We start from the raw sequence: 13,340 nt of genomic DNA on the forward strand, positions 1-13,340 counted from the left end.
GTGGCGGTGGTGGAATATTATTGGTGGTTGTATTTAGTAAGTGGTGGTGGTGGAGGAGTGGTGGTGGTGGAGGAGTGGTGGTGGTGGTGGAGTGGTGGTGGCGGCGGTGTTGTTGATGGTGGTGAAATGGTGCTGCTGGTGGATGTGAAGTAATAGAAAAATCTATTTTTTAATGGATAATATTTTTAAATGGAAAATAATATTGTAGGCGAGGGTATTAAGTCAATCTATTTTTTAATGGATAAGATATTTAAATGATAGGGGTATTCATATTGTTGTATAAGTATATATTTATTGGGTGTCAAAACTAAGAGTATTTAATAAATTTACTGTAGGAAAATCGCTACTCCGACCAGTGTCATCAATTATTAATAAATCAGTACATACACTAGGGATTATCCCTAATCAGTACATACACTAGGGCTTATCCCTAATTTAGTATAACAATGAACTGAGAATGCTCATGAATCCAATTTCCGGAGGTCTTCCGAGGGACTTGGGTGAAGCTGCTACAGCCGTGACAAATGGGTTTGTCCAGATATGGGACAAGAGGTGGCGCCTTTGAGACCGTAGATTAGAAGGGGATGTTTTCGTGTGCAGCCACGTTGGACGACACATCACTTCCTTTCTCCTTTCCTTCCTGTCCCATATCTGGACCATCATTTTTGCCTTTGCTTTTGTCCCAGCTCTAGTGTTTTCCGTTTAACTCTCCAACTTGTATAAGAAAAATTTCAGTGTCAGAACTTTTATGTTTGGGACTGGGAGATGAATACATCAGATGTTTACCGAGTTTGGTTAGTGTAACCTTCTAGCTGATAAGAACTTCATAATAGCCTCTCCTAATCTGTCTACATGTGATGCCGCTAATTTTGGAAGCATATTTACTATGAATTATCCATGTAATTCTACTTTAAATGACAGCTGGTGAACAAAATTGACACCTTTCCGTTGGATGTATACACAATATCAAAAATTCTAAACGTACCGTGAGTTTAGACAAAATACAAACCGTCTAGACACAGAGTGGACCCCATAAACCTGGACCCCCTGCAAATCCTCCAGGATGGGGTCACCCAAATGTGTCTAAGCGGTTTTAAATTTTTCTAAATCCACGGTTCGTTTAGAACCTCTGATGCAGTATACATAAACTGGGTCCCCAATAGCAACCATTAATGACTAGGTGTGACGTCCGTGCTCTGCACGGATCCAAATATTTACAGAAAATATGTACTGAAAAATTATATAACACAAAAATAAAATTTGGGATATTGTGGTGGGTGATTTACTGCAAAGTGCAATCCATAGCAGTATCAAAATATCAATTTACATAGTATTACTTAGATGAAAGTATACATAATTTATCAGGCTTCAAAATAACATTTCTCATAGATTGTTTGGAAAAAAAAAATTACAAAATTATAGATACTGGACATATTTTGGATTTGCAATTTACACTTTCTATTGAAAGAGTGAAGGACAATTTACACTTTATATTAAAAGAGTGAACAAAGAACCTTCCTTTGAATGTCCGCCAAATATAGCTTTTGAACCTAGTCAAAAAAGAAAAGAAAAAAGTAATGAGAAAGTACAATACAGTAACAACATAATCCCTAGCATTAGAATACACTTTAGGCATCATATGAAACTGATAGCGAAGAAGGGATTTTACTTATATATATACTAGGATATGACCCGTGCCGTAACGGCACGGAGCTATGAGTTGTTTTTCTGTTGGTTAGATATTTTTTCTTGTGAGACTATCAAGAGATGAGCGTGGGAACCCTAGGGGAACTGTAATCTTTCTCAAATTGAATTTAAAGTTTTGATCAATACTATTAACATCAACCAGATCGGTTTCTTGTTAAATGGCGATTACGGTGTCCACATGGATGTACACTGACATATATACAGCAGAAAACATATTTTTGGTGATTAAGATATCCAATTTAAGTGTGGACACTGGGATCTGCATCCGTTTTCATTTGTGGTAATTGAGATAACCATACAGTGATAGTTGTTGTAAATAATACCAACAAACTTGAAAACCTAATGTCCCAAGAGGGAACACATAGAAATTCCAGGTTTGAATAAAAGCAACTTGTCGATTGCATTCCAAATTACAAATGCAGTTCAGTCATCATTTAAATAGATTGTCATTTTGTGCTAAAAAAAGTTTAGTAATTTTTTTTTCGAAATTCAAAAAGTTGAATCTGAGTTGGGAATCCTTCTTTCATATCCTTAAAAAGTGTTATATCTATATTTTGGAATCGCTGACAGTTTTATAATACGAATATTGACCTTGTGCTTGTATCAATGTATAATTGGCATGGTTACACATTAGTAATACTTGAACTCATGGTAAAAAAAATAATCGGCGGGGGTTATATAATTTACGGCCATTAAACGTCATTATTCCTTACAATATTATAGGTTTGAGATACGTTATACTGTAATATGAAACCTCTTGATAAAGAATGATAGCTATACATTTATGGTTTAAACTAACATATGAAAAACTCCCAGCTTACAGCGTCACAAAAAAATAAAATAAATAAAATGTAAAACATTAAATCCTAAAGCATTCCCTTGGATATCAGTGATACGAAGCGTCCTTGAATCTTTCTTAGCGGTGTAAAATGACGCACGTGATGATATTGTATATATCATATGCCAAATATTCTTTTCCTTGCAAATTAATAATACAATCTTATTGTCTTAACTAAGCAGTGAAAGACTCGCGTTAAATAAAATTGCATGTCCAAACAAAAGAAATTTCCCCCTCTAATATGATACATGTATAAGAGAGATCCTCTTTATCAGCATATGCATTTGAGACCTAGAAGTAAATAAGAGACCCAGTCTAACTATGAATGGTATGAAAATTCCAAATGGAATTGATGTTACACCTTAACCTAAGAGTACACAAGAGAGCTAAAACATCCATAATTTTATAATTTTCTAGCATAAAATGAACATGACAATACAATTTAATATTAAAATATTTTTTAAATCATCTTCTATAAAGTGTAAGTTATTTGTACCAGCTTTGGTTACTTGGTATCTTCAATGAAATAAAAGAATCTCAAGTATTAGATGATATCCACATAGTAAAAGATAGGTAATAGATCAATCATTAGTCATGGTATCTTTAGATGAAAAATGTAGATGAGTTCTTATGCACTAAGCTCTCTTATACCAAGATAATCTTTAAAAAACTCAACAATTTAGTCATCGCAATCACATATGTGCATATGAGCCACATCTTCTAGCAAAATTTGGATTTGTACCTTTCTGGAATACCAAAACTTCTTCATTTGCATGAACGATAAAATGCATGCAATGAAGATTTGTATAGTCCCGACACATATAGATATAGTGACGCATCCCACGGAAAAAAATTTGTATTATTGTATTGCTCCCTAAACCGCTTTCTTTATTGCTTAAAAATAATCTCTTGAAATCAGAAAATGGAAGATTATAGGTGAATTTTAATAAGCCAGTTCCGCGTTGCTTGTTTTGAGGCTTCTTAAATTTCAGTATTAGCAAGATGGTTGACTATGTATAAAGAATTTAGCATGATATTTTAAGAGAATACCTATTTTTAGATGTCAACTGCATATAACCATTATTTGACTATGCATGAAGAATTTAAGACAAAAAAGTACTCACTTTGTTACCATCAAAAGGCTATAAATATGAAGAGATGTAATTTCAAGTTTCACATGATACAAAAAATTTGAAGTATAACATACACACATAATCAAGAAACTTTAATCCATTTTTATACGAACATGTACACGACTCTAGTCCAACAAAGAGTATGAACTCTCTAACATCAATAACAATACAGTTAAAAAATGTTATTTACCGACCCGAGTTAAGTGCATAACAATGGAACATAGTTTTCTTCGTCATTTATTTTCTCTCCATGTAAATCCTCTGATTTGGCCCGAAGAAGTCAGAGTCTAATTAGAAAATTTCATATCCAGAGAAAAATAAAAAAATTAGTGTAAAAAAATAGAAATTAAACGATATGGTATCAAAAAGAACCTAACATAAGAATAAAAATGAATAGATAGCAATATCAAATCTGATCAGCATCTTTTGACTGCAAACGAAAAAAAATCGAGATAACAAAATACAATATTAATGAAAAGTAGCAAAGAGAAATTAAACTGCATAGGTGACACAAATATTAGACGCGACGCACCCTTAATCCATTGATGTTAAACAAAAAATTAAAGAATAAAACTAACAAAAATTATCTCAATCAAGCAAAACAACAGATAATCATACCTTGAGAATAGAGGTGTGCAAAGGATGAAAAGAGAACAAAAATTAACAAAAATTGAAGAGAAAAGCTAACAAAAATTATCTAGAGAAATTAAACTGCATAAATGACACAAATATTAGGCGCGACGCAGCACGAATCCATTGATGTTAAACAAAAAATTAAAGAGAAAAGCTAACAAAAATTGTCTCAATCAAGCAAAATAACAGAGAATCATACCTTGGAAATAGAGTTGTGCAAAGGATGAAAAGCTCACAAAAATTAAAGAGAAAATCTAACAAAAATTATCTCAATCAACCAAAACAAAAGAGAATCATACCTTGAGAATAGAGTTGTGCAAAGGATGAAAACTGAACAAAAATTAACAAAAATTAAAGAGAAAAGGTAACAAAAATTATCTAGAGAAATTAAACTGCATAAATGACAAAAATATTAGGCACGGGGCACCATGAATCCATTGATGTTAAAAATAAAATTAAAGAGAAGCTAACAAAAATTGTCTCAATCAGGCAAAATAACAGAAAATCATAGCTTGGAAATAGAGTTGTGCAACGGATGAAAAGCTAACAAAAATTAAAAAGAAAAGCTTACAAAATTTATCTCAATCAACCAAAACAAAAGACAATCATACCTTGAGATTAGAGTTGTGCAAAGGATGAATAGAGTTGTTGATTTAGAATAAAAGAAACGGCTTGGCATTAAATGGGAGGAATAACTCCTAAATAAATGACATTAAAAATCTAAATTTATTGTCTTAAATAAAATTAATATGGACCCTTCTTTATATGCCTAAAATGTGGATTGAAAATCTTAAATATTTAGCTCAACCTGGATCATTCTTTATATGCCAGAAATGTAATTGAATAACTTAAATATGTATCTCAATCTGGGCCATCCTTTATGTGTCCAAACTGTAGATCTCCGTCCATAGGGAAAAATACCATTGTCCCTATAATATAGATTAATATGGACCCTTCTTTATATGCCTAAAATGTGGATTGAAAATCTTAAATATTTAGCTCAATCTGGACCATTTTTTATATGTCAGAAATGTAATTGAATAACTTAAATATGTATCTCAATCTGGGCCATCCTTTATATGTCCAAACTGTAGATAGAAAAAAACACCATTGTCCCTTATAATATAGATATATACACACACACGATCGACCACTCCTCCATCTCTGAGTTTATTCACATCTTGGTCTTTAACATTGTTCTTAAAATCAAATTAAGAATAGAATCAAACCATTCACTTGATACCTTAAAGTCCTTCGTTCATACAAAATCAACTAAATCTTACATATAAAAGAGAAGAAAAAAGCTATAAACATTAGGAAATGTACTGACCAAAAAGTATTCTATTGCTACCTGAATATGCAATGGTGTAAAACAATACTATGAAAGTTTTACCAAAAAGCAATGTTTTGAGAGAAAAAAGAAATACATGCGTGATTTGCCCATTAATAGGGATCAACTGAAATTATACTCAGAACTACCTCACTACTGCATATGCCAACGTCTTGTGCATTCCATTGCATCATTAACAACCCAAAAACCTGTGGAGAAATCCAGCCATTAGTACACCACCCACTCATATTTTGATGAAGAAAACTGAGACTGTCTCACCAAAACGACATAGAAGATTATTGTGCACGGCAATTTCATTAAGGAGAAAGATAAAAGCAAATAACATGACTTAAAATTCTCTCAACTACTTTCTCATTTTACTATACACATATACTATCCACATATTTGTCGTAAGATGGAATTAGAAAATGTAAACAAAAAAACTGAGATTATTTAAAGTTGTGGAGAGAAATAATTCAAACTGGAGCAACCATAACGCTTACTCATATTTTGAAGAAAACTGAGATCTAATCTCTAAATCAACACTGCTCCTCTGTGAATTATTTATAAAATGCGCTAGAAATTAGAACCACACTGCTGAGATCAAGGTGGTAATACTAATACCATGATCTCTCAGCATTATTTTGAGTACCAAAGATAATTAAGATATCATCTGATTACGTAAAAAATAAACTATATTTTAGTTACAAGTCAAAAATCAATATATATGAATTCGAAAAAAAAAAACAATATACATTAATTGGGTGCACACAAATTAGTTTGCATGTTGAATTGGGAGTTATGTATAATCTAAAGATTAACATATGAGTGACGATGAGTGACAAACAAAGAGAGGCTTATAAGTACGGAATAAAAGAAAAAATAGAAGCAGGAGAGGTAGGATAATTACTTTTTTGTTTGCATAATCACGAAGAGAGCTGGGCGTACTGAAACCTGAGAATAAGTACTTGTATTAAGTTTGGAGTTTCTAATATTGTGTTAAATCCGCAGCTTATAAAAGACACCACCTGTAAATAATAAAATTTAAAAACTTAGTATTGTCCTAATTTGCAGTATACCAGATTTCAACAAATCTGGATTTATAAGTTAATGATGCATAAAAAAATGGTCTCATTTCTGCTAGATGCATGACTTCTATTACACTTTTTCTTAACTTTGTATTCGAGCAGTAATTTAATTAAAGAAAAATTTGAATTAGGAGATGTAATAAAAGAACCCTGCACGCTAGCTGCACATTCTACGTAACCAACCAATCCACAGAAAACTAAACATTAGTTGCTTTGAAGTTTTAAAATGCAAATTAAAACTATGGTTGCAAAGCTAAATATAAGGTTGCATTCTCTCACTGTAAGTTGACCTATTATATGAAACCTTGAATTGGCACAAATATAAAAGAACAAAAAACATATTTTGAGCACAAAAGCAACAACACCTAATTCCGCATCATCTTCGACGGAATTCTCCGACATTGGAGCTTGTCAACAAACTTTTAGTTCCAAATTCCCTAACATTTGATACACCATTGTCTCCTGCAGATTGAAGTTTTATGAAGTTGCTTATCATCACTCTTGTTCACCGTCGGCAAAGAAGCCAATGCACTAAACCCCGTCACATATACGCCATTGTTAGATGAAAATCGTGAAACATAAGCATACAAAAATCATAAACATGATTTACTGTCATTGTATGGGACCTGTTGGGTAGCCCATAACAAAAAATCGTGGAAGAAATGAAAAATCCATGGTAGAAAAAAAAATGGATTACATAGTCAGTGAAGAAGTAAACCCGGGCGAAGAGTATACCCTTGAAGGATTAAGGATGACAAATCATGCCAAACACAAATCAAAAACAGTAAAAGGTTAATGCTAAAATACAAAATCAAAAATCAAAATAATACAATGAAAAACATATAAGACTATGATTATGTTAAAAATTAAACAAACCCATACGGAAGAATTCAAAAAAGAAGTAAACCTAACCTTGAAAGTAAAACTAAAAAAACGAAGTGATTTTTGTCGATGTTTAAATTGTATCATACCTGTGAACAAAATTTCGTATCGATGAAACCGAAGTTGCTACAGCTGAGAAATTGTATCTTATTAAATCGTACATGTGAACAAATTAAGAAAACGATCAGGAAAAAATAGACCGGGGAAGAATAAAACGGAATGGAGAAGAAAGAACGAAAACAGATAGAGGCGAGGCGGCGACAAAAAAGAGATAATTAAAATTAGGTTTTTGAAAGGGACAAAAGGCATCTATAATCGTGGTTAATAGACTAATATTAGATCATCGATATTCTGCAGGGGTTTTTCTTTATTTAGGGTTGCTGAACAGCAGAGTGGTGGTATTTTTTCGTTTCGTGACATTATATTTAGGAAAACCTATTCAGTAGAAAAGTGAGACGGGTAAAAAGAGAAATGGGGTTGAAATCACGCAAGCCAGGTGGTGTGAAAAAACGAATTTTTTCTATTGGTCAAAATATTCTCGGTGGAGCTAGAAGCTCTAAGAAGAGAGCTTGATTCAGCTTTTAACCACACCCGAAGAAAATCACCTGAAATCATATTATTAACTAGATCAATTTTGTACCCGTGCGATGCATGGGTCAGTTTCTTGCTTATGGAATATTGGACGCTTGTTAGAGTGTTCTTATCGGTAGTCATATGAAAGAGACACGCTACTATGGAAAAAATGTAAAAGCTACACTGGATGGCAAATGAACTGTTTACCAAAATAATAATAATAATAATAATAATACAGGTGTAACAAACCATTCTTAAATACAGGCTTGCCATCCCTTTCTTTGAGGAAGGTAGCAGGTGTTCAGTCTGTAACAAACTGATGGATGTTTATGCAGACCACGCAGTCCACTGTGCAGGTGAAGTTGGTTTAAAATTCAGACATGACATGGCTCGTGACGCTCTTCTTGACATTTGTTACAGGTCAGGTGTTGTGGCTCGTAAAGAAGTCTCTTTAGGGTTTCTTTCAAACTCTAACAAAGAACTTAAACCAGCCGATATCATCGTCTATAATTGGGAGGATGGTAAAGATGTATGTTTTGACGTCACTGGTATTTCACCTTTCACTACCTCCAGAACACGTAACACTCCTCCGGGCAAGCCATCGCTGTAGCTGTGAGTCGCAAGCGTATGAAATACTTGGATAAGTGTATTGCACATGGTTACGGTTTCAAGGCCCTAGCTTTTTCTACCCTGGGAGAATTGGGAGATGACTTAGTTATATTTCTTAAGAGATTGAGCAACTGCCTAGTTAGTCACGATATTAACTGCAAAATAGGTAGTTCTTTGTTCCATAGGCTGGGTACTATTATTCAAAAAGGTGTCGTCGCCCAGCTTGTTGCTAGGTTGCCTTCTACCGACTTGTAATATTCACACTTTCGTCTTGCTAATAAAATACCCTGAATGGTTTATAATAATAATAATAATAATAATAATAATAATAAACAAAAGGAGGGACTTTAAGTTTAAAATTTATTAAGAAATTCTAAACTTTATGTGAGAAGATAATTGTTTGCCATTCAGCATTCTTTTTCACATGGAAAACTGAATGTATGAAAGATTTTGGGGTGAAGGAGTGTTGAAATACCTCAGTAGTATGATCAAATTAGATCTAATTGGTAGTTCTTCCTTCGTTTTGGAGGAGTGGTTAGAATTTTCTCTTATACATAATATTAGAATTTTCTCTTATAAATAATATTATAATTTTCTTCTTCTTACTAACCAATAAGCTAATATCTTAGTTGGTGTGCAAAAAAAACAAAATGAAACAAAAAGGGACAAATAAAAATATATTCTAAGGGAGGCATTGTAATCAAAAGGAATATCTTCTTAGCATTCCTTCACATCTTCTTTGTTCTTACCGTAAAAATGTTATCTCTGTCTATGTCGGGAACGACCACTGTCTTGGATGTAAAGCATTCTTTCGTTTCTTCTTTGTCTTGGTAAAGAAAAAATATGTCTAACAAAATGGATATAATTTTTATGTTATTTTCATTCACCGCTGACCCATTAGTCATGTCAATATCATATTTACATCAACTCTTGCATTCACGTAACTGAATAATTGCATAACACCCATTGTAGCATGTCATTGCGCCTCAAAATTGATACAACGGAACCACACATTATCGAAGTAATTACATATGGTAAGCACCAGTAAAGAGATAATACGACACACACGACGTATAAGAAGTATCGAAACATTAGGACCAGCCAATACAAAACTATCTTAATAATATCATCTTACACTAAGAGTACCAAAATCGACCAAGTCTTGGCATAATAGTTCTTTTTTTAGGTATAGAAAAAGATTTTCAAATGTTACTCAAACTGGAAATAGGAATATTCTGCTCTGTAATGGCACCCTGTATGATCATTTATGAAAATCCTTTTCTCATACATTAAGACTACTGCATTAGGAGCATATGCACTTGGAATCATCATTTATGAAAATCGTCTATGATTAAATGTACCATGCTCAACACTAAAGGCCTTGATAAACAACGAAAGCTACATGGAAAATTGAGGCCAACACATCGTATATGTTCAATAATAGATAAACTAAAAGTTCCAATAATAATCTTGCCCATTAATTAAAAATACTTAGTCATGAAACTCAGACAAAATAAATTCCAAACTAATTAAGTAAATAATGTTATCTAAAAATTGATAATTAACCAACACAAATACCTAATAATAAACCAATCCTACTGAGAACCAATCTTATTGAGAAAATAATAAAGAGTTCATACTCTTCTAGTGCAACATATTTAAAGTGTATAGTACTCATTGAAGCTCCATAAATTGATTGTCTTAAATAAACTTTTAGAGCTCATATTCTTGTTGTCTTAAATACTTTTGCACCTCTTAGTCATCGAAATCGGGACACATCATATCTCTGCAAAAAATATCGGTCAACAACTTGATTATTTATAAATTCTTTCATTTCAATAATGCCATAGGATACGTTGATGTTTTGTTAAGCTAAAATGAGAATGTAGTGTTGGTTTTCTTGTGGTAGCTTGGCGGTCCTTTTTCATTTATCTTTTTCCCCACCTTAAAATAATTTTATAATAAATTAGAATAAAAATGCACAAAAATAATAAATCATATGATACAAAAGCGAGAAAGGAATACAAAAATCATAAGAAATTAATTAATGGTATAAAGCTTTGAAATATCATCTAGCTGCGTAAAATTAAAATCAATGCAGTGGGATATTTTTAACATCTTCAGTAACCAAGGATGTGTTGATATTTTTCTCATGAAACTTTTCTTTGTGATTTTCATATTGTATGTATCTGTTCTCCCCGTTCAGTGTTCATATTGGTTAGTTATTTTTGAAGGATTTTTTATTTTCAAAGGAACTATATTTTAAAAACACATAGTAGCAACCACTTCTGCTTTTGTGAAGCAAAATCGTATTGAATGGGAAATATCATTTTTCGTTCAATGTTTTTGTTGCCTATGTCATGTCTACTATTCTGACCTTCACTGAAGTTATACTTGCTTCATTCACCATATCCGTCAAAAATGGATTAATTTGAGGGTTTTCCATGTTGTATTAGTGTTCTCATAGTCTAGATAGTGTAACGATATTCAGTATTCTTGTATTAGGCAGTAGATAGATTTTCCAACTGTGGTAATATATGGCTAATTTTATATATTAGTCATCTTATAGGAAAATTTCCTTTAAAAAAGTACTTATTTAATATTACATTTAATACAAAAAGGAACCAGTAGGTAAATTTTGGAAACGATTTCCTTATTTACATTTAATTCTCTCTATAATATATTCTTTCTGTAAATATATGCTACCTATTTTGATTTTTTCTTAAATAAAACCAATCTTATTTTGCTTGAAATAAATAAATAAATCCAATTTTTATCATTTTCCCCTCTTAAATAAAGCTAATTCTACTTAATTTGATATATATACATTATACCCTCTTTCAGAAAAATAAAAATATATATCATACCTAATTTGATATATAGAGAATGTTTTCGTTTACTTTCTCTCTATAAAAAATTTGCTACTTAAATTGATATATATATTTTACCTAAAAATTTTGTAATTGCTAATATTAATTTATTTTATACCGTCCTGACATATTCTATCTCAGATTTCTTTATCTTTTACCATTAATTGCATCTATTTTTATTAAAAGATTCTTAATATGAAAATAACATTACATATTTCTTTTTACTCTATGATAGGACTCATTAAATTTTTTTATTCTAGCGGTTGCTAGGATTTTAGAGGCCGAACTAAGTGTAATCTAATAAAAAATAAAAAAGATTTCCAGGTTTGCTCAATGCACGCAATAGTCGTCATCGCATTAATCATGTTCCAAAACCATTGAGAAATGGATAGCAGATGTTACCAAGGAAAAAGCATGCTAAACTTTTGGTATAATAATCTTTAAAAATTGATAGCACAATCAATTTGATTATACCAAAGACTAAATAGTCTTAACAGTGTGCTTTCAGAAACATATTGCCTCTAAAAAATTGCAAAAATATGATAGGAAAATAAGTAGTTTTCTCAACTAAATTGGAGTTTAGCTTTTTGGTCGAAAAGAAATTCAGTTGAAACATCATCTTTTTCCACCTCTAATCAGTGCCCATCTCCATATTTGAGTGATTTGTTTGTTTCTTCCTCTCTTTTTTTCCCGATGTTTGCTTCGGTCCGTGGCTAACGACGCTGTGTTTCTCCACTATTTGCTGATTTCCCAAATGATACTCGTACCTGTGTCTACAACATATAAACTAAATCCGAGGTTAATAATTGTGTGTTGATAAGAGATTTTGATCTACACGAAAATGACACAACATGCATTGGTATTTGATCTTTTAGATTCCCCAGGTTTCTCCTATGCTGCGAAATTAATAGATTGATCGCTTATATTTGGTTTAGAAAAAAGAATACCAAACTAAACGTAAGGTTCAATTTCATGGCTTCATTATTCATTGCGAGGCATGATTTAGAAAAAAGAATATCAAACTAAACGTAAGGTTCAATTTAATGGCTTCATTATTCATTGCGAGGCATGATCAAAACCAACAGAAAATATAGAAGGAAAAAAAAAATCATCACCTTAAAAGTGAACCCAAAGATCTCATTTCATTGTTTCATCATCAATTGCAAAGACCCATTTCATTGTTTCATCATCAACTGCAGGGACATATCATCAACAATTGCAAAACAAAATCAACAACAAAAAAAAAACTAATCAACGAAAAATACAAACTAGATAATAAAAGCATGGAAGAAGAAAAAACAACAACCGTGGAAACGATGAGAGTTTGCCGAGTGCCCAGATTCTCCATATATAGAAGATGATTCTATAATAAAAGATCATATTTTGGAAATAATATCAAATCTCAGTCTTACAGTTATTTTTGGTACCAATATATATATCTTTAAATATTTTTACGAACGATTCGATAAATAAAAGAAGATATTTTGGAAATAATATTAAATTCGAGTCTTAAGTTTATGCATTTTTAATAATATTGAGCAACCATGGTTATTTTTGGTAGCCATATTTATTCTTTGAAATATTTTTAGGAATAGAGATTATTTTATTTTTATTTTTATATACTATGATATTAAGAAAAATACTTAATACTTTTAGAAATCGCCTTTATTGTAATAT

The 13,340-nt window shown here is 31.8% G+C and overlaps 2 long non-coding RNA genes across 2 annotated transcripts; both read right to left on the reverse strand.

The window, feature by feature from the left end:
• Positions 1 to 5,522: 5,522 nt before the first annotated feature.
• LOC113354299 lies at positions 5,523 to 8,012 on the reverse strand. Its single transcript, XR_003361797.1, has 4 exons — positions 7,701 to 8,012; positions 7,095 to 7,260; positions 6,552 to 6,669; positions 5,523 to 5,850 (listed from the first exon to the last, which is right to left on the reverse strand). It is a non-coding gene; the product is annotated as an uncharacterized LOC113354299 (long non-coding RNA).
• Positions 8,013 to 12,168: 4,156 nt separating this feature from the next.
• LOC113354300 lies at positions 12,169 to 13,020 on the reverse strand. The gene is made up of 3 exons (XR_003361798.1): positions 12,970 to 13,020; positions 12,779 to 12,856; positions 12,169 to 12,436 (listed from the first exon to the last, which is right to left on the reverse strand). It is a non-coding gene; the product is annotated as an uncharacterized LOC113354300 (long non-coding RNA).
• Between the last annotated feature and the right edge of the window lie 320 nt (positions 13,021 to 13,340).

The sequence above is a fragment of the Papaver somniferum genome, chromosome 2 (assembly GCF_003573695.1).
Source record: "Papaver somniferum cultivar HN1 chromosome 2, ASM357369v1, whole genome shotgun sequence".
Taxonomy (NCBI): Eukaryota; Viridiplantae; Streptophyta; class Magnoliopsida; order Ranunculales; family Papaveraceae; genus Papaver; species Papaver somniferum.